Consider the following 21,206-nt stretch of genomic DNA (forward strand, 5'->3'; position numbering starts at 1 on the left):
GGATCCAGGATCAATAGCCAAGTAGATTTCTTCTTTGTATTAAAACTGGTTCCAGTTAAATTTTGGTCACTTGCAACCTAGTAAGTCCTAAGACAAAATCCTTTGGGTATTTCAATGTTAAAATTGCATAGCTTTGTGAAGAAGGAATCAACAGTGACAAATGCATTCACAAATATAGAGGAAATTGTGAAATTCCGCTGTCTTAGAATGATGTCTTTAATAGCTCTCTGAATATTTCTCATTATTTTTATTCCCTGAAGATACACAGCAAGTTCTAGTGCTTTGGAAATGAGTTTCTACTTTTTAAGAGAGCATCCTACACATGCCGGTTATATACTCTTTAGCCCTGAATCATTAGAGGAAGTACAGGAGTGAAGGAGGGAATATGGGCATGCCATCATATTTTTAGCAGCTTTATAAATGTATGCATTAAATTTATTCAATTAATAGTTGTCTTAACAGGTTGGGCAATTTTATCATTAACTCAAGGTTTCATTCATTTACAATATCATTTCCTCATTAAATATTCTTTAAGAGGATTTCAGTTGAGTAAGACTATTTAAAATGAGGCACCATACATCTTTTCCCTTTAATGAATTTATTCCTTTTTCAGGAATTAATTAAAATCGGTTGTGGAGAAGAGATATGCAGTAAATGAATAAAGTAGTGTCTGGGCAAAGGTAAAGGAGTAACTGCCATTAACTGAAATGAAGCACATTCCAAAGGCAACTTGTTAATGGAGAATTTTCATACTTATATGCACCAACAAGAAGTTCATTACTCAATGAAATTACACTCATCTGAGACTACTATTTCCCTCTTCCTCTTTCCTTCCCTCTTTCTCACTTTCCCTCTTTTCCTCCCTTCTCTCATCCCTTCCTTCCTTAATTTCACTCTTCCTCTTAAATAAATTGGCTTCATTACTATTCCAAGACAAGCCTTTTCTTTCTTTCTTTCTCTTTTCTTCTTTCTCTTTCTTTCTTTCTTTCTTTCTTTCTTTCTTTCTCTCTCTCTCTTTCTTTCTTTCTTTCAGAGCTTGAACCTTCTAAGATACAAAATAGTCATAAATTATCTTGCTAAATCCAGAGCCTTCATTCTTGGAAAGGCATGGTAAAGAGAAGATACCAGAATGGGGAAAGAGCTGAACTTTCAAACTAGAGGAAACATCCTTTCAAATTTAATTCACAAACTGGGAATGGAAATGTCATTTCCTCACTCAGAGGGTTAATCACTTTCTAATTTGAACCGGCAAATATTATAATGACACTATGAAATTAGCAGCATTTTATTGTGTTAATTATCTGCAGGACACGATATCATTACTTCTAATAAATGTAAATGAGATTGTGTCTCCTAGGACAATACACAGACAAGGTGAATTTTTATTGGCTATTTACAGGATTCCAGGACAGTCTTTCTTCTTTTTTCTCTCCTTATAAAATACTTTCAAACAGTATCATCTTGCCATGCCAATTCTCCTATATTTTATTTAATACAATATTTTAAAGGTCATTAAAGTTCTCCTTAACTCACTGGAACTCATTTTCACTCAAAGCAATGTTGATTATTAAAAACCATGTCAAGTGTTAACTCAATCGACTAAGACTGAGAACCGCAGCCCTACTGTAAGAATATTTTTTAAATTCATTCTTTTAAAGGCATTTTAAAAAGTGTTGCTCATCTGCCCGCTTGATTCAACTATGTACCTACAGATACAATCCACCAATAGAATGAACCATCAGAATGTTGAGGCCAATGGCAGAAAGGACTTGAAGTTGTGTTTTTCCAAATCATTCAGCAAACATGACAGTTAACAAATACACAGTGCTGTGTCAATCAAAGTTGTCAAATGCTGTTGGAGACCTACTCTAAGGGAGTCACCACATAAGGCTGCAGACAGTGTGAAGAAAAGTAAGAGGTAGTTTTTAGATTGAAAAAGTAGCAAGCTCAGAGAGAAAGGAACACAGATATAGATATAATTGACTAAAGAGAAAATATAAGAAGCACCCTATAACACAAATAAAGAGATATTAAGATTAAGATGCAAGGGACATTAGTCACCTCCTAATTATGAACATTAGCATAAAAATATGTCATTTAAGATGAGATTTGAACAGAAAATTCAGATCTTGATAGCCTGAGATATGGAGAGGGCAGGAAGATAATGAGTGATAGTTGTTTTAACAATAATTGCCATCAATTGAACAACTACCATGTGCTAACACATTCTATACATTAACATTCATTATCCTAAAAGGATTATGATATAAATATAATTCCTATTTTATAGATGAGGAAATTGAGGACAAGGAGATTGAATAACATACCCATGTTCACACAGAAGCAACTAGGAGAGAGACAAATTTCTAACCCATTTCTGTTTATTGTAAAATCCTGTTTTGTTTTCAGTATATGATGCTGCATCTAAAAGCAAAGTTTGATATTAGGTATTTTCATGATAGGTAACCAATCAATGTGGACTATAATTTTGAGAATAAGAGGGAAATTCAGGTGTAATTCAAATCCTGGATCCAAAATTCCAAATTACATAATACTGAAATTCATGTAGTCTTTCTCGCCATCTCTGTTTCTCCCTTTCTCTCTCTCTCTCTCTTGCTATCTCTCTCTCTCTCATTTCTCTCTCTCTTGCTCTCTCTCATCTCTCTCTCTGTAAGTCTGTTTTCTCATGTTTATGAATGGGGAGAATAGCAGTTAACTACAGGATTGAGGTAAGAATTATTTGAGACAATGCAAGCACTTAGCATTGTGTCTGGCACTCATTAAAGGTTGTAGTTATTATTATGGTTGCTGCTGATTGTTGTTGCTGTGGTTGTTATCGTAGTAGTGGTAAAGAAAGATGTTCCTGTCTCTCGCAGAGTTTGTTTCCTTTCTCATTTTAGTCAGGTGCGGTACCCACCTTTCAACCATGTCAACGTTTTAGGTCATTTTGTACTGAGTGTGAGGATTAAAAACAAATAATTGATCTGAGCTAGGGCAGAGCTGTGATTTGAATGTTTGACCCCTCCAAAACGCAGGTTCAAATTTAATTTGCGTTGTATCACTGTGAAGGGTTGGGGCCCTTAAGAAGTAATTACACGGTTATAAAAGGGTGGGTTCAGCCTCCTTTTGCCTCTCGTTGTCCCTCTTTGCTTTTCTGCCTTCTGTTATGTGATGATACAGCAAGAAGACCCTCACAAGATGCCAGCAACTTGATTTTAAACTTCTCAGTCTTAAGAATTTTGAGAAAATACATTTCTGTTCATTACAAATTACCCAATCTTGGGTATTTTGTTATAGCGACACAAATGAACTCAGATAGCTACTATACTCTGTCTAACTTTTGCAAACTTAAATGAAAGAAGAAATTTGAAATTAGCAACTAAAATTACCCTTCAATATTATCAAACCAAGCAATAAATATGTAGGCAGTGCCCATAGTGCTTGTTGCCACACTAGATGACTGTGGTTATACAGAGAAAATTGAACATGCCTTTGCCATCAAGGAAATTACCATTTAGTTGGTCAGATAAGACAAGCATGCAAACAATGAAGTAGTAATAGAAACTGGCTTATAATCAATGGCTTAACTACAAAACATAAACCACAAATATTACAGAGGACAGAGGTAAGTGGAGTGGAGGGAGGAGGATGGCCCCTTGGTGGAGGTGGAACTTAAAGTATACCTCATAAGGTAAAAATAAGGTTAAATAAATGGTGTGTGGCTCCATATGGATTACATTTGTCGAACATTTATTACTATGGCATTATAACTATTTCTGTTGTGAAATTATCAGAATAAATTATCTATTCTCACAGAATTAAGCTATGCTGAAGATTTGGTGGAATGTTTTGAGTTAAGTAAAATATGACTAAGAGCATCACAGAAATACAAGTTTTGTGGCACTAAGAAAACCCAACAATTCTATAGCTAATAAATTTCCTGTTCATACATGAAAAAGACATATAATGGAAAATTACTTATGTTAATTGTTAAACCTAGCAGCTCAGGTTATACAAGCTATTAAAACTATGCAGTGGGTGGGAGTAGGTAGAAGGAAATAAAAGCAAGAAAATTTTCTACTCATATTTAAAAATAAATAATTGGATTTGTTTCCTCCTTTATTTCATGTGTTCATACATTGATGGAACAACAATTTTGGAAAACTGATTTATCTATTCAGCATCATTTTTACAAAGGTAAGCAGTTGTAGGATATAAAACAAAATAAATATTTTCCTATTTAATAAAGAAAAACTTCTTTTAGTGAAGCAAATCATAAAATATAAAAGTATAAACTAGCATGTTGATTGACAACATAAATATAAAATGTGTAACAAAGTCTGTATGTAAGAACAATGACTTTCAGAATGATAAAACATAATAACATGTTATTAGCTAATAGTTTAATTGACAAGCAAATATAAAAAGAGTTAAAAGTCTTTATTTTAAGGTACAAAGATTCTGAGATTTGGTCTACAATCTACAAGGGATACAAACAAAACAAAGTGATTCAGGAATGTTAAGAACATGGCCAGGCAAATGCAAACCCTAGGGAGGCATGAAAGATGACATTTATTTAAAGCAAAATGGAACCTGAATTTCCCTCAGGTATTGGTAAGTAGAGTCATAGTATGTTGGTTAACAGCAAAATTCACAATGAAGATATAACTGTCAGGGATTTGTATGTGGCTAATTACATGTAATCACAATACATGAAACAATTTTTTTAAGCATTTTTAAAAGTTGACAGTTTGGCAAAACAAACATTACTACTTGCCTTACTAATTCTACAATAGTAGTTAATGTTATCATATCATTATAGCAAAATATTTTTTGAAGAAAAATATCAGGTTACAAAAGAATATATTCAGTGTATGGCAGAAACTGGCAAACCCATTTTCTTTTCTTCCTGGGCACTCAGATTAACAATGCTTTCCATCCTGCTTTGATTTGGATAGGCAACTTTGGTGGAGTCCTAGCCAATGGAATGAGAATGGAATTAATCCATGTCACCTCTAGGCCTATACTTCAACCCTCCCACATGAAATTTCACATGCTTCTTGTTCTTTAGTGGGAACGTAGAAACCCTGGAAGCTCTCTGGTGAGAACTGCAGAGCCACAGGGTGGAAGTAGTCCAGGTCCCTCATCTTGCTGATCATGCATACCTGTTTTAGACATTATGCAAGAGAGACCTAAATCTCTATGGTGTTTAAGCCATTGTACTTTTGGGGGCTGGGCTTTATAGCAACTTGTGTGACCTTAACAAATAAAGACTATGACTACAATGTGTGTGTGTGGGTGTGTGTGTCTGTGTGTGTGTCTGTGTATGTGTGTGAGACAGAGAGAGACAATATTAGCATATGGTTGTCTGTGTTTTCATACATATTATACTTTATCACAATTATCTGCTCCCATGACCATATGGATGTATTTTTAATTACATGCAAATAAAAATTAATTGCGTTTATCTTTGGGTGACAGGACTAAGAAGAATTCTGTTTCTATATTTATTTTTATTTTTCATATTTTCTACAAGAAACTTGTTTTACATTTATAATGAAAAAGTATTAACTTATTAACTTTTTAAACACAAGAAAAAGCGGTCTCCCCCTTCAGATATCTTTTAAGTGCTGAGACAAACTTATCATACGTTAATGACTTGTGAATAAACATACATGTCTTAAGAGCTTTTAAGAGCTTACTAATCACAGTAAGAACTAGTTATTCTTTCATTTATTCATCAAACACTGATTGAATACCAATTATTTGTCCAGCTCTAGGCCAGATACAAAAGATACACATTGACCCAGAAGATAGTCATTTACAGCGAAAGCAAATTCTCTACTCCCTGCGCTCACAGTCTATTATGACAGATAGTTATATAAACACAACAGAGCCATGTAATGAGTAATTTCCAACTGGAGTTCAGTGTAGGCTAGTGGTAGCCCAAACAAGATAATAAATAACTCTGTTTTAAGAATCAAGGTGATTCTCACAAAAGAAGACCCTTGAGCTCTGTTTCGAAGCATAAATGAGTTAGCCAAGTGGATATACAGAAAAGGCCCAGCACCTTTGCAGATGCAGAGCAAAAAGCTTAAGAATGGCTAAAGTGTTGCTCCATGCAAGGAGGGTCTGGGAAAATATGAGGTGAGAGATGGAATTAGGTTGGAGACAGGTCATCAAGCCATCATACGGCCAGAATAGACAGGAACCATGATCAAATTGGCGTTATGGGAAGAAGATATCTTTGTCAGAGTAAGAAATGGTTGTAGAGAGGCTGGAGGCTGGGCAAGGTGGTTCACAGGTTCAGACCCATCTCAGGCAAGAGATGGACAAGTAGATTGCAGGGTCCATTTCTTTGGGAATTTCCCAGAGCATCCGGGGAAAATCCCTTATAAACAAATTTGAAAGAAAACAAACAAATTGGTAGTGAGGATGAAAGACAGAAATGATGCACTTTGTTATTACAATTTAGTAACTTTGCAGATACACATCTTGGCTCTCATTGTTGTGTATTATCATTAAGTCAAGTACATGGAAACAAGGTTAAAGCTAATCTCGGTAAAAGTCTGCAGTAGTTGTCTAGGGCTGCATTAACAAATCACCACCAGTTTGGTGGCTTAAATCAAGAAAAATTTATTTCCTCACATTTCTGGAGGGCAGAGTCCAAAATCAAGGTGTTGGCAAAGTCACAGTCCGTCTGGGGACTTTACAGGGGAGTCCTTTCCATGCCCATCTCCTTGCTCCTGGTGGCTGCCAGAAATGCTCGTGTTGCTTGGTTTGTGACTGAATCACCCCAAGCTCTGCCTTTGTCTTTACATCCTCTTCTCTCTGTGTGTCTTTTAATGAGGACCCTTGCCATTGTTTCAGGGTTCCCCCAGAAAAGCAGGATGATCTCAAGTCCTTAACTACATCTGAAGAAACTTTTTTCTGAAAAAAACTAACATTTACAGGTTCAGAGAGGGATGTAGATATCTTTTGTGGGGACACCATGCAACCCTCAAAGGGGTAGAGCCTCATAGCCAGAAATAATATGTGAAACTGTGACTGGTTAGAGTACTTATAAGCTGTTTGAGGGCAGGATCTGTGTTTTTTGCCTTGGATAGCAGCCAGGAGCTTGCAGATCACATAGTGGAGATTTGACAAAGCCAAGGCTGGAACCTTGGTTTTGGAATTCAACAGTAGTTTAGGTTAGATTCATTGAAATAGATGCTGCAGCTAAACATCACAGCTCCTCTCCCTTCTGAGAATTTAATGGCAGTGCATTCATCTTCCCTCAAAAAGCAGCTCTCCACATCTGAGCAGGCAGTTTCACGTGAACTCATGAAAATGTCTTCTGTAAGCCTCAAATTAATTGTGTTATATAGAAAGAGACTCTGTCATATTGCTCTTTGCCCAGATTTGTCTTATGAAATATAGGATCTCATCCTGGGATCTCCAGCCTGCTGATGTCAAGCTTCCAAACCTTACAGGCATCTAAGTGAAACCTTTTCTTGAAACTTGTTCCAGCAGAAATGCATAGCCCAATGCACAGGGTTCCTCTTTCACTGGCATGTGTGTTTATTTGTGTGTGCACACACACACACATACACACACACTACTCACCCCCCTCCCCCTCTGGGTTAATGACACTCCTGGTTGATTTATTGATTGTCTATAACACCACTGGCTTTTCTTGACGCACTTGTGATCTTCCCAGTTGTAAGTGCCACCCCTAGTGGAAAGTTGCCCCCAAACTGGGATTTTTTGATTGCTGTTTGACTTCCTCAACTTGACTGGTCAGGGCTGAACCTTCTCAGCTTCCCTGGAATAAGCTTCTTAAGCCTTTTCCCTCCAAAGCATCTGTAAACAGTTGAAGGTCATGATTGTTCACTCTGCAAGATCGATATGCCATTAAATTGTGACAAAAAGGACTGCCAGACCATTAAGGCCTCCCTCATACCCTCAGTAATCTGATAAAATGATGAGCTGTTTTAACCTCTTTGGCTCCCATTGCTAACTACGTAGAAAACTCCTAACTGCTGAGATAACCCTTTCTGCAAAGTCAGGACATCTCACAAATGACTGAAGCTGATTTTGAGCTCCTTCTCCTATTTTTTCTGCTATTGTGCTGTCTATTTTTTTCATTTTATCTTTTTTTGTGTGTCCACACAGTCTAAAGTCTAGTGTTATTCTTAAAACTATTTTGACTCAAAACTATTTTATTCTAAAATGAACCAGCTACTCGAGAGCCTCCTCACATAGATAAATGAGTCAACTTCCTAATGGTTAACAGACAAAAATAGAAATATTCATGAGAACTTCAAATGGCACAGGTCTAGAGCATCTGAAACACATGAGATTTGCCCAAATTGAACCAATCTTGGATGTGTGGTAAGTTTACAATATTGAATTCTGTTGAATTTCTGTCTATTCTATTCTCTTAGTGTAAAAGGTAAGAAGGAAAGGATAGGGTTTTGATAAATGGGAGAAAAAGCGATTTTTGTGATCTGAAAATAATTTTAATGGATTTAAGTATTCTGGGAACCATTTGAAATTTAAATCTGGACACTCCAAGTCTTGCTTGACATTACAGAGTGAGCTCATGTATTATTTGAAGTTAATTTTATCCAGAGAGTGCCAAAATGAACTGCTACTATGAACTGATATCCAATGTGTTTGAAAACTCTGTGACTGTTTAGCCAGATAAAGTTGATCTCACCCTTTTTACTAATGCTTAAGTTATCTGATATCCAAAACATATTTTATAATTTTTGTTTCCAGCTTAGAATTTCCTTGCCAGCCAAGTTGGCTTTTGTAAACTACCTAATGTAATCACAATGCAGTGTTTAGACTTTATACCTAATGTGTATACACACACAGTTATGTGCGTGCACACACACACACACAACAACACTGGTATTGTCTCTTCTGAACTAGTCTAAAAAATATATATCATCTGGGCTGCAAAATCATGGTTGAAATCCACTGCTTCATATTTATTGTTATTTATTAATTCTTTTTATTTTCTTTTATTATTATACTTTAAGTTTTAGGGTACATGTGCACATTGTGCAGGTTAGTTACATATGTATACATGTGCCATGCTGGTGCGCTGCACCCACCAACTCGTCATCTAGCATTAGGTATCTCTCCCAGTGCTATCCGTCCCCCCTCCCCCCACCCCACAACAGTCCCCAGAGTGTGATGTTCCCCTTCCTGTGTCCATGCGATCTCATTGTTCAGTTCCCACCTATGAGTGAGAATATGCGGTGTTTGGTTTTCTGTTCTTGCGATAGTTTACTGAGAATGATGATTTCCAATTTCATCCATGTCCCTACAAAGGACATGAACTCATCATTTTTTATGGCTGCATAGTATTCCATGGTGTATATGTGCCACATTTTCTTAATCCAGTCTATCATTGTTGGACATTTGGGTTGGTTCCAAGTCTTTGCTATTGTGAATAGTGCCACAATAAACATATGTGTGCATGTGTCTTTATAGCAGCATGATTTATAGTCCTTTGGGTATATACCCAGCAATGGGATGGCTGGGTCAAATGGTATTTCCAGTTCTAGATCCCTGAGGAATCGCCACACTGACTTCCACAATGGTTGAACTAGTTTACAGTCCCACCAACAGTGTAAAAGTGTTCCTATTTCTCCACATCCTCTCCAGCACCTGTTGTTTCCTGACTTTTTAATGATTGCCATTCTAAGTGGTGTGAGATGGTATCTCATTGTGGTTTTGATTTGCATTTCTCTGATGGCCAGTGATGATGAGCATTTTTTCATGAGTTTTTTGGCTGCATAAATGTCTTCTTTTGAGAAGTGTCTATTCATGTCCTTTGCCCACTTTTTGATGGGGTTGTTTGTTTTTTTCTTGTAAATTTCTTTGAGTTCATTGTAGATTCTGGATATTAGCCCTTTGTCAGATGAGCAGGTTGCAAAAATTTTCTCCCATTTTGTAGGTTGCCTGTTCACTCTGATGGTAGTTTCTTTTGCTGTACAGAAGCTCTTTAGTTTAATTAGATCCCATTTGTCAATTTTGTCTTTTGTTGCCATTGCTTTTGGTGTTTTAGACATGAAGTCCTTGCCTATGCCTATGTCCTGAATGGTATTGCCTAGGTTTTCTTCTAGAGTTTTTATGGTTTTAGGTCTAACATTTAAGTCTTTAATCCATCTTGAATTGATTTTTGTATAAGATGTAAGGAAGGGATCCAGTTTCACCTTTCTACATATGGCTAGCCAGTTTTCCCAGCACCATTTATTAAATAGGGAATCCTTTCCCCATTGCTTGTTTCTCTCAGGTTTGTCAAAGATCAGATAGTTGTAGATATGTGGCATTATTTCTGAGGGCTCTGTTCTGTTCCATTGATCTATATCTCTGTTTTGGTACCAGTACCATGCTGTTTTGGTTACTGTAGAGTTGTAGTATAGTTTGAAGTCAGGTAGTGTGATGCCTCCAGCTTTGTTCTTTTGGCTTAGGATTGACTTGGCGATGTGGGCTCTTTTTTGGTTCCATATGAACTTTAAAGTAGTTTTTTCCAATTGTGTGAAGAAAGGCATTGGTAGCTTGATGGGGATGGCATTGAATCTATAAATTACCTTGGGCAGTATGGCCATTTTCACGATATTGATTCTTCCTACCCATGAGCATGGAATGTTCTTCCATTTGTTTGTATCCTCTTTTATTTCCTTGAGCAGTGGTTTGTAGTTCTCCTTGAAGAGGTCCTTCACATCCCTTGTAAGTTGGATTCCTAAGTATTTTATTCTCTTTGAAGCAATTGTGAATGGGAGTTCACTCATGATTTGGCTGTTTGTCTGTTGTTGGTGTATAAGAATGCTTGTGATTTTTGTACATTGATTTTGTATCCTGAGACTTTGCTGAAGTTGCTTATCAGCTTAAGGAGATTTTGGGCTGAGACAATGGGGTTTTCTAGATATACAGTCATGTCGTCTGCAAACAGGGATAATTTGACTTCCTCTTTTCCTAATTGAATACCCTTTATTTCCTTCTCCTGCCTAATTGCCCTGGCCAGAACTTCCAACACTATGTTGAATAGGAGTGGTGAGAGAGGGCATCTCTGTCTTGGGCCAGTTTTCAAAGGGAATGCTTCCAGTTTTTGCCCATTCAGTATGATATTGGCTGTGGGTTTGTCATAGATAGCTCTTATTATTTTGAGATACATCCCATCAATACCTAATTTATTGAGAGTTTTTAGCATGAAGGGTTATTGAATTTTGTCAAAGGCCTTTTCTGCATCTATTGAGATAATCATGTGGTTTTTGTCTTTGGCTCTGTTTATATGCTGGATTACATTTATTGATTTGCGTATATTGAACCAGCCTTGCATCCCAGGGATGAAGCCCACTTGATCATGGTGGATAAGCTTTTTGATGTGTTGCTGGATTTGGTTTGCCAGTATTTTATTGAGGATTTTTGCATCAATGTTCATCAAGGATATTGGTCTAAAATTTTCTTTTTTGGTTGTGTCTCTGCCAGGCTTTGGTATCAGAATGATGCTGGCCTCATAAAATGAGTTAGGGAGGATTCCTTCTTTTTCTATTGATTGGAATAGTTTCAGAAGGAATGGTACCAGTTCCTCCTTGTACCTCTGGTAGAATTCGGCTGTGAATCCATCTGGTCCTGGACTCTTTTTGGTTGGTAAGCTATTGATTATTGCCACAATTTCAGATCCTGTTATTGGTCTATTCAGAGATTCAACTTCTTCCTGGTTTAGTCTTGGGAGAGTGTGTGTGTTGAGGAATTTATCCATTTCTTCTAGATTTTCTAGTTTATTTGCGCAGAGGTGTTTGTAGTATTCTCTGATGGTAGTTTGTATTTCTGTGGGATTGGTGGTGATATCCCCTTTATCATTTTTTATTGCGTCTATTTGATTCTTCTTTTTTTCTTTATTATTCTTGCTAGTGGTCTATCTATTTTGTTGATCCTCTCAAAAAACCAGCTCCTGGATTCATTAATTTTTTGAAGTGTTTTTTGTGTCTCTATTTCCTTCAGTTCTGCTCTGATTTTAGTTATTTCTTGCCTTCTGCTAGCTTTTGAATGTGTTTGCTCTTGCTTTTCTAGTTCTTTTAATTGTGATGTTAGGGTGTCAATTTTGGATCTTTCCTGCTTTCTCTTGTGGGCATTTAGTACTATAAATTTCCCTCTACACACTGCTTTGAATGCGTCCCAGAGATTCTGGTATGTTGTGTCTTTGTTCTTGTTGGTTTCAAAGAACATCTTTATTTCTGCCTTCATTTCGTTATGTACCCAGTAGTCATTCAGGAGCAGGTTGTTCAGTTTCCATGTAGTTGAGCGGTTTTGAGTGAGATTCTTAATCCTGAGTTCTAGTTTGATTGCACTGTGGTCTGAGAGATAGTTTGTTATAATTTCTGTTCTTTTACATTTGCTGAGGAGAGTTTTACTTCCAAGTATGTGGTCAATTTTGGAATAGGTGTGGTGTGGTGCTGAAAAAAATGTATATTCTGTTGATTTGGGGTGGAGAGTTCTGTAGATGTCTATTAGGTCCGCTTGGTGCAGAGCTGAGTTCAATTCCTGGGTATCCTTGTTGACTTTCTGTCTCGTTGATGTGTCTAATGTTGACAGTGGGGTGTTAAAGTCTCCCATTATTAATGTGTGGGAGTCTAAGTCTCTTTGTAGGTCACTCAGGACTTGCTTTATGAATCTGGGTGCTCCTGTGTTGGGTGCATATATATTTAGGATAGTTAGTTCTTCTTGTTGAATTGATCCCTTTACCATTATGTAATGGCCTTCTTTGTCTCTTTTGATCTTTGTTGGTTTAAAGTCTGTTTTATCAGAGACTAGGAGTGCAACCCCTGCCTTTTTTTGTTTTCCATTTGCTTGGTAGATCTTCCTCCATCCTTTTATTTTGAGCCTATGTGTGTCTCTGCACGTGAGATGGGTTTCCTGAATACAGCACACTGATGGGTCTTGGCTCTTTATCCAATTTGCCAGTCTGTGTCTTTTAATTGGAGCATTTAGTCCATTTACATTTAAAGTTAATATTGTTATGTGTGAATTTGATCCTGTCATGATGATGTTAGCTGCTTATTTTGCTCGTTAGTTGATGCAGTTTCTTCCTAGTTTCGATGGTCTTTACATTTTGGCCTGATTTTGCAGCGGCTGGTACCGGTTGTTCCTTTCCATGTTTAGCGCTTCCTTCAGAAGCTCTTTTAGGGCAGGCCTGGTGGTGACAAAATCTCTCAGCATTTGCTTGTCTGTAAAGTATTTTATTTCTCCTTCACTTATGAAGCTTATTTTCGCTGGATATGAAATTCTGGGTTGAAAATTCTTTTCTTTAAGAATGTTGAATATTGGCCCCTACTCTCTTCTGGCTTGTAGGGTTTCTGCCGAGAGATCCGCTGTTAGTCTGATGGGCTTCCCTTTGAGGGTAACCTGACCTTTCTCTCTGGCTGCCCTTAACATTTTTTCCTTCATTTCAACTTTGGTGGATCTGACAATTATGTGTCTTGGAGTTGCTCTTCTTGAGGAGTATGTTTGTGGCATTCTCTGTATTTCCTGAATCTGAATGTTGGCCTGCCTTGCTAGATTGGGGAAGTTCTCCTGGATAATATTCTGCAGAGTGTTTTCCAACTTGGTTCCATTCTCCGCATCACTTTCAGATACACCAATCAGACGTAGATTTGGTCTTTTCACATAGTCCCATATTTCTTGGAGGCTTTGCTCATTTCTTTTTATTCTTTTTTCTCTAAACTTCCCTTCTCTCTTCATTTCATTCATTTCATCTTCCATTGCTGATACCCTTTCTTCCAGTTGATTGCATCGGCTCCTGAGGCTTCCGCATTCTTCACATAGTTCTCGAGCCTTGGTTTTCAGCTCCATCAGCTCCTTTAAGCACTTCTCTGTATTGGTGATTCTAGTTATACATTCTTCTAAATTTTTTTCAAAGTTTTCAACTTCTTTGCCTTTGGTTTGAATGTCCTCCCATAGCTCAGAGTAATTTGATCATCTGAAGCCTTCTTCTCTCAGCCCGTCAAAGTCGTTCTCCGTCCAGCTTTGTTCCGTTGCTGGTGAGGAACTGCGTTCCTTTGGAGGAGGAGAGGCGCTCTGCTTTTTAGAGTTTCCAGTTTTTCTGTTCTGTTTTTTCCCCATCTTTGTGGTTTTATCTACTTTTGGTCTTTGATGATGGTGATGTACAGATGGGATTTCGGTGTGGATGTCCTTTCTGTTTGTTAGTTTTCTTTCTAACAGACAGGACCCTCAGCTGCAGGTCTGTTGGAGTACCCTGCCATGTGAGGTGTCAGTGTGCCCCTGCTGGGGGATGCCTCCCATTTAGGCTGTTCAGGGGTCAGGGGTCAGGCACCCACTTGAGGAGGCAGTCTGCCCCTTCTCAGATCTCCAGCTGCGTACTGGGAGAACCACTGCTCTCTTTAAAGCTGTCAGACAGGGACATTTAAGTCTGCAGAGGTTACTGCTGTCTTTTTGTTTGTCTGTGCCCTGCCCCCAGAGGTGGAGCCTACAGAGGCAGGCAGGCCTGCTTGAGCTGTGGTGGGCTCCACCCAGTTCGAGCTTCCAGGCTGCTTTGTTTACCTAAGCAAGCCTGGGCAATGGCAGGCGCCCCTCCCCCAGCCTCACTGCTGCCTTGCCGTTTGATCTCAGACTGCTGTGGTAGCAATCAGTGAGACTCCGTGGGCGTAGGACCCTCCGAGCCAGGTGCGGGATATAATCTTGTGGTGCGCCGTTTTTTAAACCCGTCGGAAAAGCGCAGTATTTGGGTGGGAGTGACCCGATTTTCCAGGTGCCGTCTGTCACCCCTTTGTCTAGGAAAGGGAACTCCCTGACCCCTTGCGCTTCCCGAGTGAGGCAATGCGTCACCCTGCTTCGGCTCGTGCATGGTGCGCGCACCCACTGACCTGCGCCCACTGTCTGGCACTCCCTAGTGAGATTAACCCGGTACCTCAGATGGAAATGCAGAAATCACCCGTCTTCTATGTCGCTCACACTGGGAGCTGTAGACCTGAGCTGTTCCTATTCGGCCATCTTGGCTCCTCCTCCGTTATTTATTAATTCTTAAACTCCTTAGAATAATAGTAAGTCTTGAAAAACCTGAAATATTTTATTCCAAATATGATTAGCAAAATATACCATTTCAGTGCCCAAGGCTTTGCTGCAGATTCATCAGCTAATTGCACACAGGACTTTCCAGACACAAATACATGTACCTTTACTCTATTTTCCATTTTGCTGATTTGTAAGCATGAGTTTTTAGGAAAACCTTCACCTTAAATCAGTTCTGGCCTTAAATAGCTTATTATGTCAACAAAATATACCTTTAAATGAAAAACCAAACCCTTGAAACCAGCAGGGGTTGCGAGTAGTAAACAGAAAGAAAAGGGGCTTAATATCTGATGAGCCCATTAGCTCTCACCTGCACGTCTTTCTTCGGTATATTAGTGGAATAAACTAGAAGGATACAAGAACAAGAGCAAAGCTGCAGGTCAATGAAATCATTCCCTGATCCACCAGCAAAACATGATAAGTGGTGTATTAGCTTAAAGTCTCCTACATGATACTTAGACATCCTTGCGTAGGTTCTCAAATTAGGCAAACAGACCCTATTAAGTGGTATCAAAAACGAGAGGATTTTTTTCTGCTTTGTCTTATTTGAACCCTCAAATAAAGCCTAAATTTAGAGTTTATGGCTTAAGTTTTCTTTGTGGATCCTGCAACATGAGGTAATTTAAATGGATAATGACAACAATGAAACAGAGGGTATCTTATCTCTCCCTTTATACTTAACCATATCTGATGAATTTACAGATTTCTGGCTCATGTTACTCATTACCACATCAACTATGTATTGTGTGCCCCTTGGAAGTCTTAAAGTTTGTTAAATTTCTGGGGATGCAGTGTTAAGCAGATTCTATGCTTCTTGGATAAGTGTTTCTGTCTTCAAGGAGTTTTCACTATATTACAGTGGAGGAATTAGGGCAGTAACACGTGCAATAGTGTTGCCTTTTCCAACAACTTTAATTTTTTATACTTGATATTTGCATTCCGAATTTAGTGGCTTACCAATGGTAACAGAATAAGGGTAGATCACTGTTGCAAAATAGAACAGACAGTATTCCCTCAAGCCACTTCATAGCTGATGATAAACTTTGGTTCCTCCTTTCACTTACCTTGAGTCTAAACTCTTTCCAGCAGCAAATGAGCTACCTATCCTCTGGTCTCAATCATAGCCAATGTATAACCATATCACACTTGGTGCATTTCAGATGAGCTTCCAGTAACAAACATCATTCAGCAGGAATATATTTACTCTTTGAATCAATCATATTATATTCAGATATATTTTCTCAAGATAAAATTTTCTACACATTAAAAGGAGAGATAGAAGACAGGAAGGAAGGAAAATGTAGAAGGAACAAAAGAAAACATCTTGACACAGAACAAGCTCAGCCATCAAATCATTCCATAGATTTTGGTACAGTCTATTTATCTTACCATACTCTCCTCTCCATTGAAATGGAAAAAAACTTGAAAATTAAAAAATCTGTATTTACATTTTCCTTGGGTAGTATGTGGGATTCTAATAAATCTCTTTGGCTGACTCCAGGAAATCTGCCTCTTTAGGTTGCATCATACCCAGCTGTTTGCATTAAAGTCCATCCAATTTGATTTTCGTTTGTCAGACTGATCCCTTTGATGTCAAAATTACTCTCTCCTTTGCATTTAGTTCTTAAGAGTTTCCAGCTGCTGTTGGCTCTGTAGTTGTGCTAAGGTCTTAAGCCAGTCTTCAGTCATATTGTTCTGCTTTGCAGTTGTCTAAACTGTATCTAGGTGACCTCATTCATCTTGATGACTTAACTTGAGACACTTATCCCAGATGTCTTGGGAGCTGCTGTTCTTGAAAATTCGCTTGCATTGTGCTCACCCTCTGGTAACCAGCTTCGGCTCATTGAGAGCACACAACTCACACCAACATCTTCTGTTCATTTGGACAAAGAGTATGTTCAATTCCCTTTGGAATCATTGATTGCCACCTGATTTACAATGTCTCTTTTCCTCCTTCAGAACAGATAACCTCTTAGTGTTGAATGAGTCACAAATTGGTTTGGGGTCCTAAGTAGACCACAGAGTGTTGAATCAACATTTAAAGAGCTCTTCAATGTCACACCATTCAGCCCTGTTCCTTGGGATTCTTTATAAGAGAGATGTCTATTGTTATCTTTCTTTTATAGAAGAGGAAACCAAGAGGGAGATGGAGTGTCCAAAAGATTTTTTTTCCTAATAACTATCTAGGCCAAAAGTTTGCTCTGTAAACTCGGCCACACTAAATTCTATTTGTAAAATTCTCTGTGTTTTTCTCCTCTCCTGTCAGCCTGCCTGCCTACCTATCTGTATCTATATCTAAATCTATCTTTCTCATCTACCTGTCTTGTATATTTACTCTCTAAAGGGAATATAAATTTACCTACATTCTAATTTCTATCCCATTATTGAATTTGTCTCATTCTATCACCAACTTGAAATGCATTGAGTTGTTTATTTTCTCTGAGAATCAACTACTTCATCTGTAATAGGAGCTGATGCTTCCATTTTAGAGTTGTTATATTGATTAAATGAAGTAATATTACAAAAAATACCATCACTCTGACTGGTACCTAGAAGAGACAGAAGAAACAACAGTCCATTTCCTGTCCAAAAGCTGTTAGAAAAGCAAACAGTTGCCGGTTGATCTGACATCAATCTGAATTGAGAAATCATCTGTTTGAAGAGAAATTGCATCTGATTTTGTGTGACTTTTACTTAAGAAACCACCTTCCCCCCAAAGCTAATGCATTAGCTTCCTATTGCTGTTATAACAAATTACCACATACTTCATGACTTAATACAACCCAGATGTATTGTCTTACAGTTCTGGAGATCAGAAGTCCAAAATGGACTGGCAGGGCCACATTCCTTCTGGAAGCTCTGGGGGACAATCTGTTTCCTGGTTCTTTCCAGATTTGAGAGACTGCCCACATTCCTTGGCTCATGGCCCCACATCACTCCCACCTCTGTTTCAATCTTCACGTCTCCTCTGACTCTCCTTTTCCCCTGTTTTTCTTATAAGGACCTTGTCAATACACTCAGCCCACCCAAATAATATAGTATAATTTTCCCATCTCAAGATTCTTAATTCAATTACAGAAACGTTCCTTTTGCTATGTAAAGTAACCTATACACAGGTCCTGAAGTTAGGATGTGGACAGCTTTAGGAGGTCATTTCTTGGCCTACCACATCTAATAAAAACCTCAATAAATAGTTTGATTTTGAAGGTCTATTCACCACCACTCGTTTGAGCAGAAATACATTTTTGAGTTATTTGTATATCCTTTATTTATGATATATATTTTCAATTACTGAAATCTACAAAGGTAGACAAATGTCTTATTTTTTAAGATAAAATATAATAAACAATAACTTTCTTTATTTTTTGAGACAGAGTCTTGCTCTGTCACTCAGCCTGGAGTGCAGTGGGGTGATCTCAGCTCACTGCAACTTCCGCTTCTTGGGTTCAAGCAATTCTTCTGCCTCAGCCTCCAGAGTAGCTGGGACTATAGGTATGGGCCACCACACCTGGCTAAGTTTTGTATTTTTAGTAGAGATGGGGTTTCACCATGTTGGTCAGGCTGGTCTCAAACTCCTGACCTCAAGCGATCCACCTGCCTCGGCCTCACAAAGTGCTGGGATTACAGATGTGAGCCACCTCGCTCAGCCAATAACTTTGTTTCCTACATCCTCCTTTTTGTAATCCCTATTTCCTTTTCTGTTTATAGATATTACTTATTTACCTATGTTACTTCTGTACTTCTTTTCTGTTGGTCTGTTTCTGTCTTAATTGCTCTAAAAATGTAGACTCCCAGAAAGCAGACCTTGATGTATAGTATCCTTTTATAAAACAGTTTGCTTAGCCCCATACAGATTCATTAAATAAAACCTCTTTAATAATTATATTATTTACCTTCTTTCCCTGAATTTTTATTGGCAGGCATAATTAGGTAAACAACAAACTTGAGGTAGTTTTTTCATTATTTATTTTATTATTTCTATATTTTTATATTACAGAAAAGTATTTCACTACCCAAAGTGGAAGAGTAAAAGATTCTTTCTAGCACCTACCATTCTACTTGTTATATGCATAGGAGTTAGTAGGTAATGATCCAATCACTGCTATAAGAATTTTACAAATAATGGTTTCATTCCAGAATCATGGAACACAGTCAGATGGAAATAGAAAAGTAATTTTTGTTTCTGAGCCGAGTGTGTGTTTGTGTGCATAATTTTTCAAAAAGACTATACTTAAGTAATAGTATAAATTTATTGGAAGTGGTGACTGGATTTCCCAGATCTGGAAAAAAAAAAAGTATCTCTAAGTCAATTTTTCTTTCAGGCTTTATGTTACAATATGATTAAAGATAGGCTGTCATTCTGGGTGACATTTTATTGTTGAAGGTGGTGGATTTTAATGGGCATATTCAGCACAATGCTACCCTTTTAGAGCACAAGCAGGATAATGAGTTGATAACGGCACTGAGATTCCATTTCTGGTCAAAGTGCTTCATCTTTAAGGATCTCAGATTCCAAAAACCTTGTTCAGCTATCTTTACCTGGTTATCATGAGCGCCCCTTCTTTGGAACCCCTGGGGAGATAGGCTAACCACACTAATGGGCTTCATCAGCCTAAAACTGGTTTTCAAAAGTTGTTCTCTGGAAACTCTGTGATTATGAAGACAGTATCTAATGTGTATCTGTGTGGATCTCTCTATCATCTTCAATTCATCCTCAAATTTTGCTGTAATTGGAGTTCCAGAGTATTAGAAATATTACAGAAGAGTACCATTATCTCTAAAATTTTGGAAATTAGTGGTCTGTACTAAGTTTAAGAGTAACTTCCTAAATTCATCTGTAAGTACTGGCTTTATTATTACTTTACAGGAACATTGGGTCGGCCATCTTCCTTCCTTCCTTTCTTCCTTTTCCTCTTTTCTTCCTTCCCTCTTCCCTCTCTCCTTCTCTCTCTTTCCTTTCCTTTTTGTGCTTTGTATCTCCCTTTTTTCTTTTCCTTCCTCCTAACTTCCTTCCTTCTTTCTTTTTTCTTGTTTCTCTTTCTTTCTTTGTAATAGGACAGGATATAAGAAATGACAAAACCCAGCTTTCTCCTGCACAAACATAAGATGGCAAATTCTGTTTGAATTCTGTTTGCTTGCCCTCCACCTTTACGTGCTAATGTGTGCAAATGTCTAGAAATAACAATAGCTTCGAGAAGCTCATTTTATGATATTCACATGAGAACTCAAGCATTGAAGTGATGTTTTCCTTTAAAGTAGCCATCATGTGATAATACATGTTTATTTGGTAAGTGCCTCCATTACTAAAATATTTTTGGAACCCTTCTTTTGAACCTGCCTTCTGTGACACCTTCAGAGTGTCTCACCGTATATTAGCCACCTTCTATTTGCTTCAAAATAGCATTCCTTAAATTAATCACTTATCTTAATCACCAGATTTTGGTCCAGTATCTTTTGCTTGTTTTCAAATGACAAATCTGAGTATGAATGTTTACTAACAGAAAGCAATTCAGCTGATTTAATCAATTAATTCAAGAGAATGTGCCCACTTAATGATCAAAAGCCTTTAAATTTTACTCAGTAACTTGCCATAGCTGGAATGTTAAACAAAGATCTATGAATGCTGTCCAACTCAATATGATAGCTAAAATTAAGAAGTTTATTTTATAAGCAAATATACATGATAAAACTTTCAAAGCAAAACCATTTCTGTAGTATTACATAACCACACACACATAAACATACCCCTAGACATATTTACATTTAAGGGATTAATTTACCATGTTTAGAATGGTTACTTTTGAGTGAACCAATTTGGATTGTTTTAAAATTTCTTCTGTTTTCTTCAGTTCTCAGGGTATATACTATCACTTTTGTAATCAAAAGAAAAAAATAATTGAAAGAATAATGTGTCATGAGCTCTTAAATAATGCTACATACAGATTTTAAAATGTCCTGAGTAATGACACTATCACTAGAATAAATGCATACTCCTGAAAATCTCACAAGTATTTGAATGTGTCTTGGTGATGTTTAGAGACAGTCACATTAATTCAAGGTAGAAATATACAAATATAGGAAACACATTTGTAAATGCCCTACCAACTTTTCTGTTACAA

The sequence above is a fragment of the Pan paniscus genome, chromosome 11, assembly GCF_029289425.2.
Source record: "Pan paniscus chromosome 11, NHGRI_mPanPan1-v2.0_pri, whole genome shotgun sequence".
NCBI lineage: Eukaryota > Metazoa > Chordata > Mammalia > Primates > Hominidae > Pan > Pan paniscus.